The sequence below is a fragment of the Ptychodera flava genome, unplaced genomic scaffold, assembly GCF_041260155.1.
Source record: "Ptychodera flava strain L36383 unplaced genomic scaffold, AS_Pfla_20210202 Scaffold_78__1_contigs__length_561843_pilon, whole genome shotgun sequence".
NCBI lineage: Eukaryota > Metazoa > Hemichordata > Enteropneusta > Ptychoderidae > Ptychodera > Ptychodera flava.
The window spans coordinates 139,854-156,947 of record NW_027248400.1 but is presented as its reverse complement, the minus strand read 5'-3'; positions in this window follow the sequence as shown (position 1 = coordinate 156,947).

The following is a 17,094-nucleotide window of genomic DNA, read 5'->3' as shown; positions in this document are numbered from 1 at the left end:
CAACAATCAGGTTACGGACACTCAAACGCACGCTACGGGAAATAGAGGCGAACGACAAGCCTACCTCATCTACTCAACCTGCCACGCAGATTGGAGTAAATTTCGCGAGAACGGAGAGTAACACAGGTAAACGGAAAAGGGAGCCAGGCATACACGAAACTGCCGAAGTTCCAATCACTTATGGTCCAAATACAATCAACGCTATGGTATTTTTGATGAAGGCTCTGACATGTTCTTCATTACACGGGATCTAGTAACGAAGCTAGATATGGAGCCACAAACCTCGGACGTATATTCGAGGCTGGAGACATGCCAAATCACGTATGTAACAGACTCTACGGACCGCATATTCCTCTCTTGCGTGGCCTGTGTGGACCTTGGCGTGATCTCAGGCAAATTTCCAATGCTAGGAGAGGTAAAAACCCTGGCAACTTCAGAAGTGTGTGACTGCCAGCCACGAGCGGAGCCGCCTACCAAGCCAACAACACTCCCCATGCCGCTAAAAGAGAGGCACTACAGAAACACTTACTGAAATTGTATGCTCAGAGCACATTCAATACATGCCCACACCAACCTCTACCAAAAAAGACTGGCCAGCCATCGCGTCTCATGCTCAATGAGGATGCAACATCCATTGCCTATCACACTCCCATCACTGAGGCTGTACACTGGCAAGACAAAGTGAAAGCAGGCCTGGATCAAGACATTCATCACAGTGTATTGGAGAAAGTCCCCATGAGTATACAAGTGACATGGTGTCATTGTATGGTGATCTGCGCAAAAAGAACGGCAAGCCTAGATGCACTGTTGACTTCAAGAGAGCCATGAACAAGCACGCCTACCACGAGACCCGTCAGACATAATCGCCATTTCACCTATCAAAACAAGTTCCTAACAGGAAGTGCAAGACAGCGTCTTTAACGCATGGAAAGGTTATCACAGCGTCCCACTGCATGAGGATGACCGTCACAAGACGACCTTCATAACCCCATGGGGCCGTTACCAGTACTTATCTGCCCCACAAGGGTATATGGCTTCCGGAGATGGGTACTCACGACAGTATGACAAGTTAGTCATGGACATTGGTGACAAAGTCAAGTGTGTGGATGACGCACTACTATGGTCAGACACAATTGAAGAGAGCTACTTCCAAGCGATCGAATGGCTGGACATATGCGGCCGAAACGGAATCATCCTCTACCCGGAGAAATTTGTCATCAGCATACCCACGGTGGACTTTGCAGGCTTTATGATCACAATGACTGACGTGCGACCATGCAGCCGCTACCTGGAAGCAATCCACAATTTTCCACGGCCACGCAACATCACCAACATCAGATCATGGTTTGGGCTAGTCATCAAGTGGCCTAGGCCTTCAGTATTACCAAACATATGCAGCCATTTCGGAAGCTCCTGAAAAGCGGAAACGTTTCGCTTGGTCCCAGGAATTAGAGAACATATTTCATGAATCGAAGGATGTAATCATTCAGGAAACATGGTGTCCGCATCTTTGACAAGAAAAAGCCAACATGCATCGCCACAGACTAGTCAAAAGAGGGCATCGGATTCTGGCTACTTCAGAAACATTGCCGCTGCATGCCAATCAACCCCTTCAGCTGTGGCGATGGATGGAAGATAGCCCTAGTTGGCAGCAGATTCACTCATGCAGCAGAATCCAGATATGCACCCATAGAAGACGAGGCCCTCGCTGTCGCAGATGCCTTAGACAAGGCACGCTACTTTGTGCTCGGCTGCGAGAACCTGATCGTAGCAGTAGACCACAAACCACGATTGAAGCTCCTGGCTGACAGATCCACTTGATGAAATACCCAACCCTCGCCTCAGGAACCTCAAGGAAAAAAATTCTGCACTACTGCTTCCGCATCGTGCACATACCTGGCATGAAGAACAAGGCAGCAGACGCCATGTCACATAGACCAGTAGGCACCACAAGACCACCACTCACACAAATACCAGATGACAATGCCGCCACAGCAACCCAACCCCCACCCGGCACACACACCGACATCCTATCTCTCCTACACCAAATCAAGCCAGAGGAAGATGCCAAATCTTGGAAGACGACTTGACATGGTGTGCCGCGGGCCTTGAATCATTGCAATCAGTGACCTGGGATCGCGTCAGGGAGGCTACCAACAGCGACAGCAATATGCACATACTGGAGGAAATGGCGACAGAAGGCATGACTGACTCGAAGCTGGATATGCCAGAGACAATTCGGGACTTTCAGTGATACCACGGAAACATCACATCGATGGATGGAGTGATCCTATGCAAGGACAGAGTAGTCATACCATACCACCCTCATTTCGCTAAGAGGTACTTAACGCCCTGCATGCTACCCACCAAGGCATATCAATGATGACTGCCCGCGCTGAATCCTCAGTGTTCTGGCCGGGTATTTCTGCTGACATCAGCGCTACCCGGAACAACTACGAACACTACCACCCAATGGCACAATCACAGCCTGGGGTGCCCCTAACTCCACCCATCTCGGTTGTATACCCCTTTCAAGCCATTTGCTCAGACTTCTTTGTACACAGAGGCGTACACTACCTCGTGACGGCGGACCGATATTCAAATTGGCCAATTATAACACAATCAACAGGTAGTGCCACTAGCCTCAGAACCACTTACGCCGCTCCTTTGTGACATACGGAACTCCAGAAGAGCTCACATCGGATGGGGGACCAGCGTTCACCTCTACTGAGACCAGATCATTCCTGCAACCATGGGGCGTGCATCACCGCCTATCATCGGTAGCCTTCCCCCATAGCAATTGTCGAGCAGAGATTGGAGTGAAAACTGTGAAACGGCTTATCACCGACAACACAGGCCCGAAGGGAGAACTTGACACCGATGTTGTGCAGAGAGCGATACTACAATACAGAAACACGCCTGACCCTGTCACAAAAATTTCCCCAGCAATGTGCGTCTGTGGCCGCCCAATACGTGACTTCATCTCGATTGTTCCTGGGAATTACAGACCCCATGAGACATGGCAAGAAACGCTCAAAGCAAGGGAGGAGGCTCTCCATAAACGCCACATGGCTGACACCTGGATAGAGCACACTAGACAACATCTACCTCTTGCAGTTGGGGACTCAGTCCGCATGCAGAACCAGACAGGGCACCACCCCAACAAGTGGGACAGGACTGGCAGTATTGTTGAGGTACGCTAACACGACCAATACGTGGTCAAAATTGAAGGCTCGGGCCGAATCACACTTCAAAACAGAAGATTCCTGCACAAATTCCGCCCAGTTCACAATGAACAGCCACCACCCAGATCAATATATGATGACCTAGCAACCCGCGCCGTTATACCAAAATCCATCATGACACAATGGATGCCAGATACCAAATCACCTCCAGTAATTACGCCAGTGGACGCACCTAAGTGCCCAACACCACTTGCTCTAATGAGCCCAGTGGCATCTAGAAGAGGTATACCACAGCGTGCAGGTCATTAAACACCTACCATAGTCCCTGAGACTCTGAGAGCCTCACCCGCATGGGAGCCTGACAGGACAACCCCAGTGCTAGCGACAGGTCAACATCGATCCACTAGAAAACCAGCACACAAACCTGGCACAAAGACTACTACATGGGATAGTAGAAATATTAGTCACATAGACATTTGTGCACATGCACAAATTTAACTCTTTTTAAGCCTTTATCCATTAACATAATAAAGACTCGGAGGGGGATAGAGAACATTGCATAGTACGTCATGTACAGTATGTAGCCCTTATGTCAATGCTCATGTGTAATCAGACATTGCAGACATACCGCATTTTCCAACCTGTTCTGTACTTGTTTGGTTATTGTCATTTCACGTTGACATTACTATAAAGTGATTGAACAAATGGAACTTATTTTCTTATTTAACTATGACTTATATATGCATGTCAAATGTCTTCCTGATACGATCCAATATAGGCCACAGGCAATCACTTTCTTGTGATTTGTATAAAGTTCAAAGTCAATACTAAAATATGCCTTGCTAATTTCTCATAAAATTGGCACAAAAACCAACTCTATGACTATGACGTTAATTTGCATGTTAAATATTTTCACGATAGGATCCAATACGGCCACCAGGCAGCCAATTAGATGTGATTTACAGTCCAAACGGACATTGCAAAGTAAGGGGACCTATAAATGTGGTTGTGTAGTGCGTCTGTGCGTCCGTTCACACACATGTTATTATTTTATTATAATTAAGCACTTATATAGCGGCATATATCTACAAAAGTGCTCATGGGCGCTTAACAGACCAGGCTGGTAGCCCATGCATATTTTAGATCAGGGGTATATTTTTTCGTTCACCAGACAAGAAAAGACATTTTACAAGATTCTGCCAATGAAGTGCATTTTCTAGTCTTTTGATGTGTATACTTTACACCTTTAATACCCAAGGAAACAGGTATAATATACGACAGTGCAGTGGGACTCAAAAGGTTAGTGACCTATTAACAACCCGTTTCACTCTCAGAGTTGTATGCAAATTTTACAAGTTGTCATGACAACATGACCACAACATGGCTTTTCAGAACTAAGACATACTGTATCAGGGTAAAAATAGACAATGGCCCTTCTGTAGGGAAGAGGCATAATTTCCGTGTCATAGTGATTGATACATTATTATCAAAATGCAACGAGAATGCGTTTTTATTGGCCATCGTTTCCTGTGCCTGTTATTCAAGTACGTCAGTTCAGATATTGAAACTTTTTTTGCAAATTTCTACCGCACGGCCGGTTGTCTTCGTAATTTCCAGAACAAATATTTTTGCCCTGCTGGGTTTGACTGCATTTATCTAGCTCGTCCCAAAGTGACGGACCAGACATGGCATACCAGGTACTGACTGAATTTCAGGTCCCAGGCTTTAGTAGTCCGTGTTGGCATGAATTTTGGTAGCCCAGGAGAAGAGTTGGTATTCTGTGGACGAGGGACTACCGCTAATTTCGAGCCCTGATTAATAGTCAGTAAACAGAAAATTTTAGCATTTATACTCAACAGAACAACTTGACCTACTAATGTGACCACTGAATGGAAGGAATGACTTTGAGTTTGACAAAATTACAAACTTAGTTTTCAAGCATTGAAATTGACTGCTGATGACTCGACATGTATTGACATTTATCAGACACTACTGGACGCATGAAATAATACAGTATGACATGAATTACTGCATACTTTTTGACTGTAATGAAGTTGTGTAAAACAATTGTACCTTTGACCTGTCTTATATCAAAGTGACAAATCAACGAGCAAGGAGATGTTACGCAACATTTGCAGACCTCAGGATATAATCACTAACCAAACACAAGAACAAAAACAGACATTGTATATTCTGACAGCAGTTCAATTGAGCACACGAGGCGGAGTGGAAGACAGATTTCTGATAAGACTAGACGTGTATACGGTCTACTGCTAGAGTAACTATCTCTGACGAGGATTTATTGTATTATGTTTTTCAATATTCCTGTCAATAAACCAAATTCATACCAATATAATCGACACCCGTGTGAGGCGTGTAATAAGAACAATCAGATATCTGTTATATCATTATATGTAGCAGGTTTCATCAACTTTCGCACAGTACTCTCAGAGTTAAATCACTAGTTACAAAATTTCATTTAATATGTAAATGAGCTAATTATTAACTTGACACACCCAATGCTTGTCAGTACAATTAAATATCTGTATCGAGTTTCATCAAATGTTATGCCGTAATTTGGGAGTAATATCACTAACTACAAAGTTTATTAAATATGCAAATGAACCCTTAATTTACTCACATAACTAAATGCTTTACACCACAAATAGATATCTCTCAGATTAGCATCTGCAGCAGATTTCATCACATTTGGTGCAGTTATTTCGGAGGTATATGCCTACTTACAAAACTTCATAAATATGCAAATGAGCTACTTGTTAACTTGACACTGCCAAATGCTTGTCAGTACTATTAAAAATTTATCAGATCAATCTGTGTATCAGATTTCACTGACTTGGGTGCCGTAATTTCAGAGTTATATACGTAATGCAAATGAACTCTTAATTAACTTGAAACTACTTAGTGCTTTACACCACAGTTAGATATCAGTCAGATTAGTATATGCAGCAGAATTCATCAAATATGGTGCAGTTATATCGGAGTTATATGACTAGTTATAAACTTCATAAAATATGCAAATGAGCTTTAATTTGACTCTACCCAATGCATCTTAGTATAATTAGATATATATCAGATCAATATTTGTTGCACGTATCAAAAAGTTTGGTGCAGGAATTTCAGAGTTATGTCACTAAAAAACAAAAGTTCATTAAATATGCAAATGAGCAGATAATTGACATGACACTCACAGTATCATAATAATGTTCTGAGATTGTCATCTGTGAAAAGTTTCATGAAATTTTAGCAGTATTTCTTGATATATGCCTACACTGCCATTACCGTCTCCATAGGGAAACCATTGTACGGAAAAAATTGATATTGCATAACTTCATTAATATTCAAGTCACACTAACCAAAACTTAACCACTTATTGCAAGTACCATATGGTACCAGTGTACTAAATCTGACGTGAATCTGTTCAGGCGTTTTTGAGTTATCGTGTAAAAAACAGACAGACACACACACTCACACACACACTAACATTCACACACACACACACACACACACGGACAGACAGACAGACATCGCTATGACATTAGCCCACGTGTGAACACGTGAGCTAAAAATGAAAAAAGAAAAAGAAAACAAAAGATCATAAAAGTCATAAAGGGATAATGGATAAAAGGAAAAAAGAAGAATGTAACCAAGACAAAAATTGTGGAAAAAAATAACATATGGTAAAAACCGAATAAAAACTGGTACACAGTATTAAAAACGTCACGGGCTATAAGCTATATCTCAATGATTTCTTTCACACATGGTACAAGGCTTATTATTCCCTATGTCATACATATGCGCGTCGAATTCTTTCTGTTATATGATCCAATATGGCTGCGTGACACCATTTCACATGTGGATAACCTTTGTCCACAAAGCTTTTGTTCCCGCCAACGAATAGCAACAATGTCAGATAAAGCACAAAGTTTCCGCGAATGGTGTGAGGCAGCAGGCCTAACGGAGGATACACACGACGTCCTCACTACCCAAGGCATCCCATCAACCGATGTCCTGAAGGGCCTCAACAATCAAGACATCATCGGACTTAACCTGCCTATAGGCCAACGCGGACTGCTCCGCTGGGAACCAGCTCCGCCCACCAGCTGATGTCCGCTCTCGCTTGCCTGTTAAGGCGTATGTGATGAGACTGCCGTGAGACAGGGTTTGTCACATCGACGAGTCGCCACAAAAATGTGCGCCAGCCGCGAATAACTCTTGCCGCCCAGTTGAGTTTGCCGATTAGTTGCTGAAGCTCGCGTTTCGTCGCTCACCGCTTTGGAAGCCAATATTCCAGGAGGTCACTTATTTCTTGTAGCTTGGTACCGTCTAGGGACAAAGTCCGTGTGTGCGCGTTTATCTCGATCCCTAGCACTGCATGAAAACGCAATAATACACATGAATTCAAATTAATAAGTCGACTGTATTATTGAATAATATATGTGAATTCACATGAATCCACATGAATACCGATTTGCTGAATACAAGCAATGAATTATTAACTGTATCATCTGTATATGCACTCTTCAGATAAAATAGAGGCAATAATCGATGCAAATACAGTAAGTATTATTGGCTTTCATGCAGTGTAGGAATGTAAATCATTGCGTAGGCTTGACCACCTTATCCCAGTTTATGGAAAAGCTAAGCTGCTGACGTAGCTGTAGCAAAGCCTTAAAGGCTTGTTCGCACGCTAATTTAGAGTCCGCGATGATTAGGAAATCGTCGAGATACACGATTGCGACATCATACCCTTTCCTGCGCATCATTCTGGTAATACTTTGCGTGATGCGAGTGAAAATTTCGACCATGTATGTCCAAGTTTTATGCTGCGTGAATTCCATGTTCTGTATTTGATATCTACAGCCAACACTGTGACAGGTTTTGACCAATGTCTCTCAAACTTTGCACAAGTGTAAATTACATTCAGACGTAAATTATTTAAGCAATATGATCTAATATGGCTGACAGATGGTTCTTTAATGAAAACAGAAATTTTCCATGTGAGGACTTCCAGATCTGTCTACCGACTTCCATCTTTATCACAAACCAACCGTGAGACTTCATATAGCCACATTGCAACCATTGGTCGCATACCCAACTATTTCTCAACTTTAGCTAATTAATTCCATTCATAATCAGACATCAACTGCACGTACACATCAATACAACGTTTTTTTTTTTCACTACGTTGTAGACTTCTGTTGACCGATATTACTTCGCAATCATTTCCGTCAATGTTTTCCAAGTTCATCGTCGGAGTGGAGACTATATCATTAACGACGACTTGTTCTATTATAATCTTAACAAAAACGGTTCGGTCAGGAGTAATATTGTGCGTCCATTAATTTTGGACGAACTTCGACATTAGATAAGAGCGATTCACCGATTTAAACTTTGTACCACTCTACGAACATCTGATATAACGCTTATCAGAGCGGTACGGTAGCCAGTAAATTTACTTTGATGAAAATATCTAAACAATTTGATGCATTAGACATCATAGGACACAGAATCATAAGCAATGGTCTTTAAACTAGCACATTTTAACAGTTTCGCCGACATTTCGAGGTGCTGTTTTGACATCGGCGTGTATATATATGGGTTAATGTACACAATGCTCTCATATATAAATCAATAAATTCAGATAGCCTCGATTATTTCAAAAGACGATATGCAGTATGCTGCACCTGTCACACATTTTGTTCAAAGCCTACCCTCGCGTACCCTTCTCTTCCGCTAGATTTGTGTCATACCACCATTCCACTGATACATACCCGAAAGAAATTGCCCGGAAACTTTCGTCTTCGAGGCTCAACACAATTTCTTACAAAACGGTTGCATTGAGGTGATATGTAAAGTATCACGTTTTCGTATGGCGTAAGATCATGTCTCAGTACAATAAAATGTGAAAGACGAGTAGCAAAATACCTGTCTCGTATTATTTGATCGCGATACACAAATAAATAAGTATATGTGTCTAATAATACAGTACTCCTGTACAAAGTAAAATGGAATCACTGTAGACATGTATGAGTAAGTGGATGTAAATATTTTGATTATCTGCTTTTAAGGTATACTAGTTGGTCTGGCATGGACAGAACCTGTGCGGACACCTATCAGAGGAGTGTTGAACAGTTCAAATAGTACTGTTCAAGCACAGTGCCCGGTAAAGAGACTACGGCTCAGATAAATATGACTTTTTGGGGATATATGCAGACATACGCACACACAGACACACAAACAGCCCGATAATTATGTCCCCACACTACGATCATGATGATAGACTCAATTTTAATGAGGGATATGTAATTTATAAGTTTCAAGGTTAAAGGTGATGTTAAGCAACCGATGACTCGACAGAATTCAATGCATGTGAAATACGTTAACAGACACAGGTGTTATGATTGTCTTCAAAAGGCTTGGTTGACACGACATGTTACCTTCGCAACGTAAGAATGTTCATTTATAGCCCAAGTCAATTCCGGTCATCAGATATCGCCTCAGTCGGTAACCATAAACAGTTACATATGCCAACAATCCATGTTTGCTTATCAAAGCATGACTTGTCAGGAATGTACTGATTTAAAGAAGAATGTGCCTCGAGGACAGATATTCGGACTCTTTTACAATTCATTTCTGACCTACCACTTGTGATGGGGCTCATTTTTGTTGGAGTAAGCAACATATTCACCGTCGTATGCTTGGAAATCAAAACTTGTATTTTCCCAGAGAGTGTAAGTTGGGATAGCAGCCATTTTGAATTCCAAATATCGGTAAATGTCGGGTAATTTGTTTCTCTAGTATTCAACTTTGCATGATGATCCCCGATTTTTTATTTTTTATTTGGTAAGAGTTAGGCTGAAAAGTGATACTTACGTGCATTCCTCATGGGCGGTACATTCTCAAATTGGTGTTATGTTAAGATTGTTTGGTTTTGAACTGAATTTACAGTATAAGCATAAGGAGTGTCGCTATTATAAGAGTCATACTCAAATTTCATTGATTTATAAATATAGCAGAGAACCTCACTCATTAAAATGTTTCACACAAAGGTTATCATTACGCCAAGTGCTGAATTCTTATAATACAGAATTATGTCTATTTGCGGGATTTTAGGCTAATCACAGGCTTCACACGTCAAGGGCGAAGATTTTCTATAATATAGGGGATATATAGTATAGGAAGAGTGAGAAACATATGTCAGAAAGCTGTTTAATAATGTAATGCTAGCGAAGAATCAACTTTGTTGGTCCTTAAGCCGGGCAAGTCGCAAATAAATGGTCTTATAAAAATCTCCTTGACATAAATAACATCCATTGCTGTCTACTATCACTACTATCTGCAAAGGTACGGAACTGTGAGGATATTTCGGATTCGAAATTAAATTTTGAAACTTAACACACGTCTTTGGTATTTTTTCTAATCGTGTGTGCCCCCGTGCATTTTCGAAAATCTTGAACGCCTTGAAATTTGATCATATTGTGCGCAGCTGGTTTTCCATCCATCAAATCATGCATTATTTGTCTGTTTTGCGTGGATGCTTGTTGCTCAGGCAACTAGCTATCAAAAACTCAAAAGTGTATTCGCCAAGTGCTGGTCACTAAACATCCATCTCTTCAAGTGAACGGTCAGAAAGATAACGTAGTATGTGTTTGCTCTTCCGGTGTCGGAAAGTGTCTATTATTTGTCTTAAACTCAATTACACCCTGTCGACATACTGACGACTGTTCATAAGAGACAGTCTACATGTCCGTCCCCGGGTTGTTGTAAGGATAGAGGTGTCTTAGTTAAGTCACAGGTTTCTTGTTGACATTGTTTATTTTAATACGTTTCGCTATGATGTTTATTGCCAAATAAAGATTTATAATTACCAAACTTTGGTGTCTCGGTCTCATCTAAGCACTGCTTTTGAAAAGCATTTCTTTTTCTGTTCTTTGACAATCTCACCCGGAGTTTTATTCTCTAGTCCATCCCTGTGTCATACTCACTTCAACTTCCTGTAGATGCGTGCTGGAAAGCGATCTTAAACAAACATCCGAGGACTCAGCGGGTCGTCGATAACGCGTCAGCTGATCGGTCAGAGATATAATACAACCGCTTTGCCCATGAGTGGCTCGTAGAGTCTCTGTCTAACCTGTCTATAGAATTATTTAACACCATGGTAAACATAGCGCTTCCCTTAGACCCAGCAACAAAAAGTCTTGTTGGTCTCTATACAAAATATATGTTAAATATTGAACAGATAATACATAAACTTAAAATACTCAGTCACTTGGTCTATCTTGCTGTAGAACCTAAATACTTGACTGTGATGTATGGATGTAGGTATTTTAATATATTTACCGCACCAGCTTGAGGATCAAGTTTAAGGGTGTCTTCAGACGTAATACTGCTCTCTCTTTATTTCTCTCGTACGCTTCGTACACACGTTACTTTTTCCATACTTATTAACACACTAAAAGATATAGAGCAAGCACTGTTGTTTAATACACAAAAGAATTTCTAAACCTTTATATCGGAGTATCCCGGAGAAATGTGTAGACAAGTTCAAGGAACTTTATAAACAGAGCAGTCAGATAAGTTTCAGAGTTGGCCACACACCGTACTCATGTCCAAAGCAGCAATGTAAAACTGTGTCAAAATTCCGTCATCTATAAGTCGGTGTTCTCGTGTCAGGAGTTACAGGGAAAACTCGAGGAAGCACATAAAATTTTCTGAATATTTCATATTAAAGGCATGGTTTTAAGCGTCAGATTGTCTTGCAAGGAAATTTACTTACTAGATTACAATTTCAATGGAAAACAAAAGGCTATGGCACCTTCATAATCCTCTTACAGACTAGAACAAACTCGATCCCTGGAATCGAGTCCCCTACCTTTAAATACGTTTTCGCTACAGAACGCTTGAAGCACAAATTGTGCGAAATGTCTTAATTGATATTAAGCTGGCAGTTCTTCAGGTAACTATGATCACAAGTATCACACGACGGAATATCAAAAGTGTACAATATTGCCAACATGTTCCTCATCTGAAAGCAGAAGCAGTGTCCATATATAATGATTTTTAAATGATTTATTGAACTGACTAATCAGAATACAACTATTTTTACTACATTATCCCTCTACTCATTATTGCTTTGGGTGCACAGTTATTTTCTCGACAAATTGAAAGAAAATTTTCAGTTATAAATCATCTTAGTGGTCCGGATATGCGCCATTGAATTATACAGAATTATTAACTGCATATGGATGGCGTTTGATCATTTAATCGTGCACTAATATCTTATTCACGAATCGTCGATTTTAAATATAACGGCAACTTGTCAAAGTAGAAAAGCATACTTGAGAATCATACACCACACCATAGCTTTGCAGAGATGCCCCCTCCCCAACTTTTGAAAAGTTATCAGTCACACTCATATTTATTAGGATAAATAAATGCAATGTTATTAATCTTTACGGCCCTGATACGGCTTTGCGGACTGAGGTCGTACGGCGGAAGGGCCCGAGCGTGCGAGGCCCGTACGCCTTACGACCAAGGGCCGCAAAAGCCATATCAGGGCCGTAAAGGTTTTATCATATACCTTATGGAATGATAAATATGTAGTTAACATAATATTCAACATTGTTGATGAGAAAAAAATGCGTGCGATATCAAAAATTCATCGCCATTTGTGTCAGTTCAGAAATACGATGGCCGCTTCCCGTCGCGGATTGACATACATAATGACGTCATTTGTTTACCTGCAGAATTCTAGAACGCGCAAAGCAACATCCGTACTATTACGTGACCAACAGAGATCAAGGCTGAAATAGAGGTGTAAGAAGGACGAAAGCCAGTCCGTGGGCTAGAGGGGGTCTACATGCACCCCCGGATAACAACCGTATTTTTTAGAAGCCTTTGGATCCCTAGAATACGAAATGGAATATTAACAGAAAAAATATAGGGAACGCAATACCTGCTATGGTCATGTTTTGAAGGTTACCGCAAAATCACCATTTTCCAACCCAAATGCATTTTCGTCAAATCTGTCTTCTTGTAAGTCATGTGTCGAACTTATTTTTTAATATAACCTCACTTGTTTGGTATTATTAGAAAGGCATTTTATTCGTCATTAAGATGACATATTGTACTATGCAATATCTGCTACAGTTTTTGTGAAATATGACCAAAACTTACCCCATACCCCAAAATTTAACATTGCAAATTACAGTAAATCTCAAATTCTACCAATTTTTTAGCTTGGCATGATAAAAAATGCAATGCTTTGTATGAAATCTATTTTATTTGATACAGAGACATGTCAGAAATATGAAATAGACTTTTAACAGAAAAATATTGGCACTCTACAGCTGTAATATTCATATTTTGAAGGCTACCGCAAAATCACAGTGTTGCAGATTTGCATGCATTTTTGTTAAACTTGTCTTCGTATAATTCATCTGCTGAGCTTGTTTTTGAATATAATGTCACTTGTCAGGTACCATTACAAAGATAATTTACTAATATTTAAAATGACTTATTATAACATGCAATATCTAATATAGTTTTCATGAAATATGACCAAAACTTACCCCATACCCCAAGTTTACATTGAAATTGCAGTCAAAGCTAAAATCAAATTCTACAATTTTTTTAGCTAGACACAAAATATCTGGCAGTTTTTGCGATTAAATCTGTTTTGTTTGTACAGGACATGTCAGAAATATGAAATAGACTTTTAACAGAAAAAAATATTGGCACTCTACAGCTGTATAGTCATATTTTAAGGCTACCGCAAAATCACAGTGTTGCAGATTTGCATGCATTTTGTTAAACTTGTCTTCATATAGGTCGTTCTGCTGAGCTTGTCTTTGACATGACCCAGTACCAAATACAACAGATTTTATACCAAACAGAGGTCTTTTTATCATGTCTAGCTACAAATTCGCGGAATTTGATCACGTTAGCTATGACAGTACTTTCTATACAAACCTTGGGGTATGGGGTACGTTTTGTTTATATTCCATGAAAACTGTACAAGATATTGCCTGTTACAATATGTCATTGTAAAGACGAGTTGATTACCTTTCCAATGATACTAAACAAGCCAGTTATATTCAATAACATGCTCAGGAGACGACTTATAGAAGACAGATTTAACAAAAACGAATGCGAATCAGGAATAATGAGATTTGCTGTACCCTTAAAAATACAGCTGTTACAGCTATAGAATCCCAATATTTTTCTGTTAAAAGTCTATTCATATTTTTAACATGTTTATACCAAATAAAAAAGATTTCATACAAAACATTGCCCAATTTTTTATGTCTAGGTGAAAAATTTGTAGAATTCGACATTAGCTATGACAGTACTTTTCGATGTAAACTTTGGGGTATGGGGTAAGTTTTGGTCATATTTCATAAAACTGTACAGATATTGCATGTAACAATATGTCATTTTAAAGACTAGTAAATTATCTTACTAATGATACCTCAGCAGATGACTTATAAGAAGATAGATTCAACAAAAATGCATGCAAGTCAGGAATACTGTGATTTTGCTGTACCCTTCAAAATCTGACTGTTACAATTACAGAATTCCGATATTTTTGTGTTAAAAGTCTATTTCATATTTCTACATGTCTCTGTACCACACAAAATAGATTTTATAGCAAAAACGGCCAGATTTTTGTTTCTTGCTAAAATTTTGTAGAATTTGGTTTTAGCTATGGTTGCAATTTTCAATGTAAACTTTGGGGTATGGGGTACGTTTTGGTCATATATCATGAATACTATTCAAGATATTGCATGTACCAATATGTCATTTAAAGATTAGTAAATTATCATTCCATGATATCTAACAAGTGAGGTTATATTCAAAGACAAGCTCAGCAGACGACCTATATGAAGACACGTTTAACAAAAATGCATGCAAATCTGCAATACTGTGATTTTGCCGTAGCCTTCAAAATATGACTGTTAGAGCTGTAGAGTGCCAATATTTTTTCTTCTATTAAAAGTCTATTTCATATTTCTGATATGTCCTTGTACAAAATAAAATAGATTTTATAGCAAAAACGGCCAGATTTTCTGTGTCTAGCTAAAAAAATTGTAGAATTTGATTTTAGCAATGACTGCAATTTTCAATGTGAACTTTGGGGTATTGGGTAAGTTTTGGTCATATTTCATGAAAACTAGTCAAGATATTGCATGTACCAATATGTCATTTTAAAAATTAGTAAATTATCTTTCTAATGATACCTAATAGGTGAGGTTATATTCAAAAACAAGCTCAGCAGATGAATTATACGAAGAAAGGTTTAACAAAAATGCATGCAAATCTGCAACACTGTGATTTTGAAGTAGCCTTCAAAATATGAATATTACAGCTATAGTGTGCCAATATTTTTTCTGTTCAAAGTCTATTTCATATTTCTGACATGTCTCTGTACCAAATAAATCAGATTTCATACAAAGCATTGCATTTTTTATTATGCCAAGCTAAAAAATTGGTAGAAATTGAGAGTTACTGTAATTTGCAAGTTAAATTTTGGGTATGGGGTAAGTTTTGGTCATATTTCACAAAAAGTGTTGCAGATATTGCATAGTACAATATGTCACCTTAAAGACGAATAAAATGCCTTTCTAATAATACCAAACAAGTGAGGTTATATTTAAAAATAAGTTCAACACATGACTTACACGAAGACAGATTTGACGAAAATGCATTTGGGTTGGAAATTGGTAATTTTGCGGTAACCTTCAAAACATGACCATAACAGCTATTGCGTCCCTATATTTTTCTGTTAAAAATTCCATTTCGTATTCTACACACGTGATTGTTCAAGACCTTAGTCCAAGCTTAGTCAAAGCTTTTATGAAGCTTGGCGTCGAAGCTCAGAACAATGGTTTGCGTACCAACCTTAAATTAAGACTGGGACGGCCAAGATTAGCTGAAGCTTATTCTTGCACACCTTTGTTGAAGCTTAGGGCAAATTAACCTTTAAAAAAGCTTAACTTCCAAATCTTGTTCCAAGCTTGGGCAGTAAACCTTGGGCCGAACTTTACGGATAAGCTTTTTATCATCCTCGTTTCTACTGTAGCTTTTGGGTCCCTTGACCCAGCATTTGACCTAAAGGGTTATTTTTTTGCTCAGTTTAGGGAGCCGATTTTGCTGCCGAGTCTTGGCAAAAAATTGGTTTGAAAGTTATGATCCACATTTAAGTAAAATATAGACCAGTAAGCGGGCTTTGGATAAAATAAACACGAACGCGTTGAAATATGTTTGCGTTGAGACCGACATCGCGACAGGAACACCTCTTGTCATCACGGTCCAGTACGCCCGGTGCTTTCAATTTCATGTCGTCTGCACAGCTGAAGAGTGCGGCTTGATCGACTGCATCACGACTTTTATGAATTAACCGCTATATGACAAGTTTCTTGTTGACAAGGTTTAATACCGATGTACTGAATTATATCGAGTATAGCCATAAATGAGCCACAAAAATCCGACTACACTTCTGAAAATACACGACAGCGAAGAGATGCACACACCACACTTTACGATTCATAGTGACTCAGAAAGTTTGTGATCCTGTTCCTTGTAAGTTTTTGACACAAATCATATTACTAGTAAAGATACTCCCAAGAAAGACAAACTTTAATGTAGGTCGTTTAAACAAGTTTAGTCATATTTAGGCAAGCCAGTGACAAAAATATACGAGCAGACGATGTAAATACCTTTGAAATGATTTATTCGTATATTGCAACAAAATGTACACAGTATACAAGTTACGAAGCTTACAAGTTACGAAGCTGTACTCACTTCAAATATTCTCTAATCCGCTCACAAATTCCTTTCTGAGATGGTAAATTCGGCATGTGGGACGTAAGGACATGGATAATTCTTG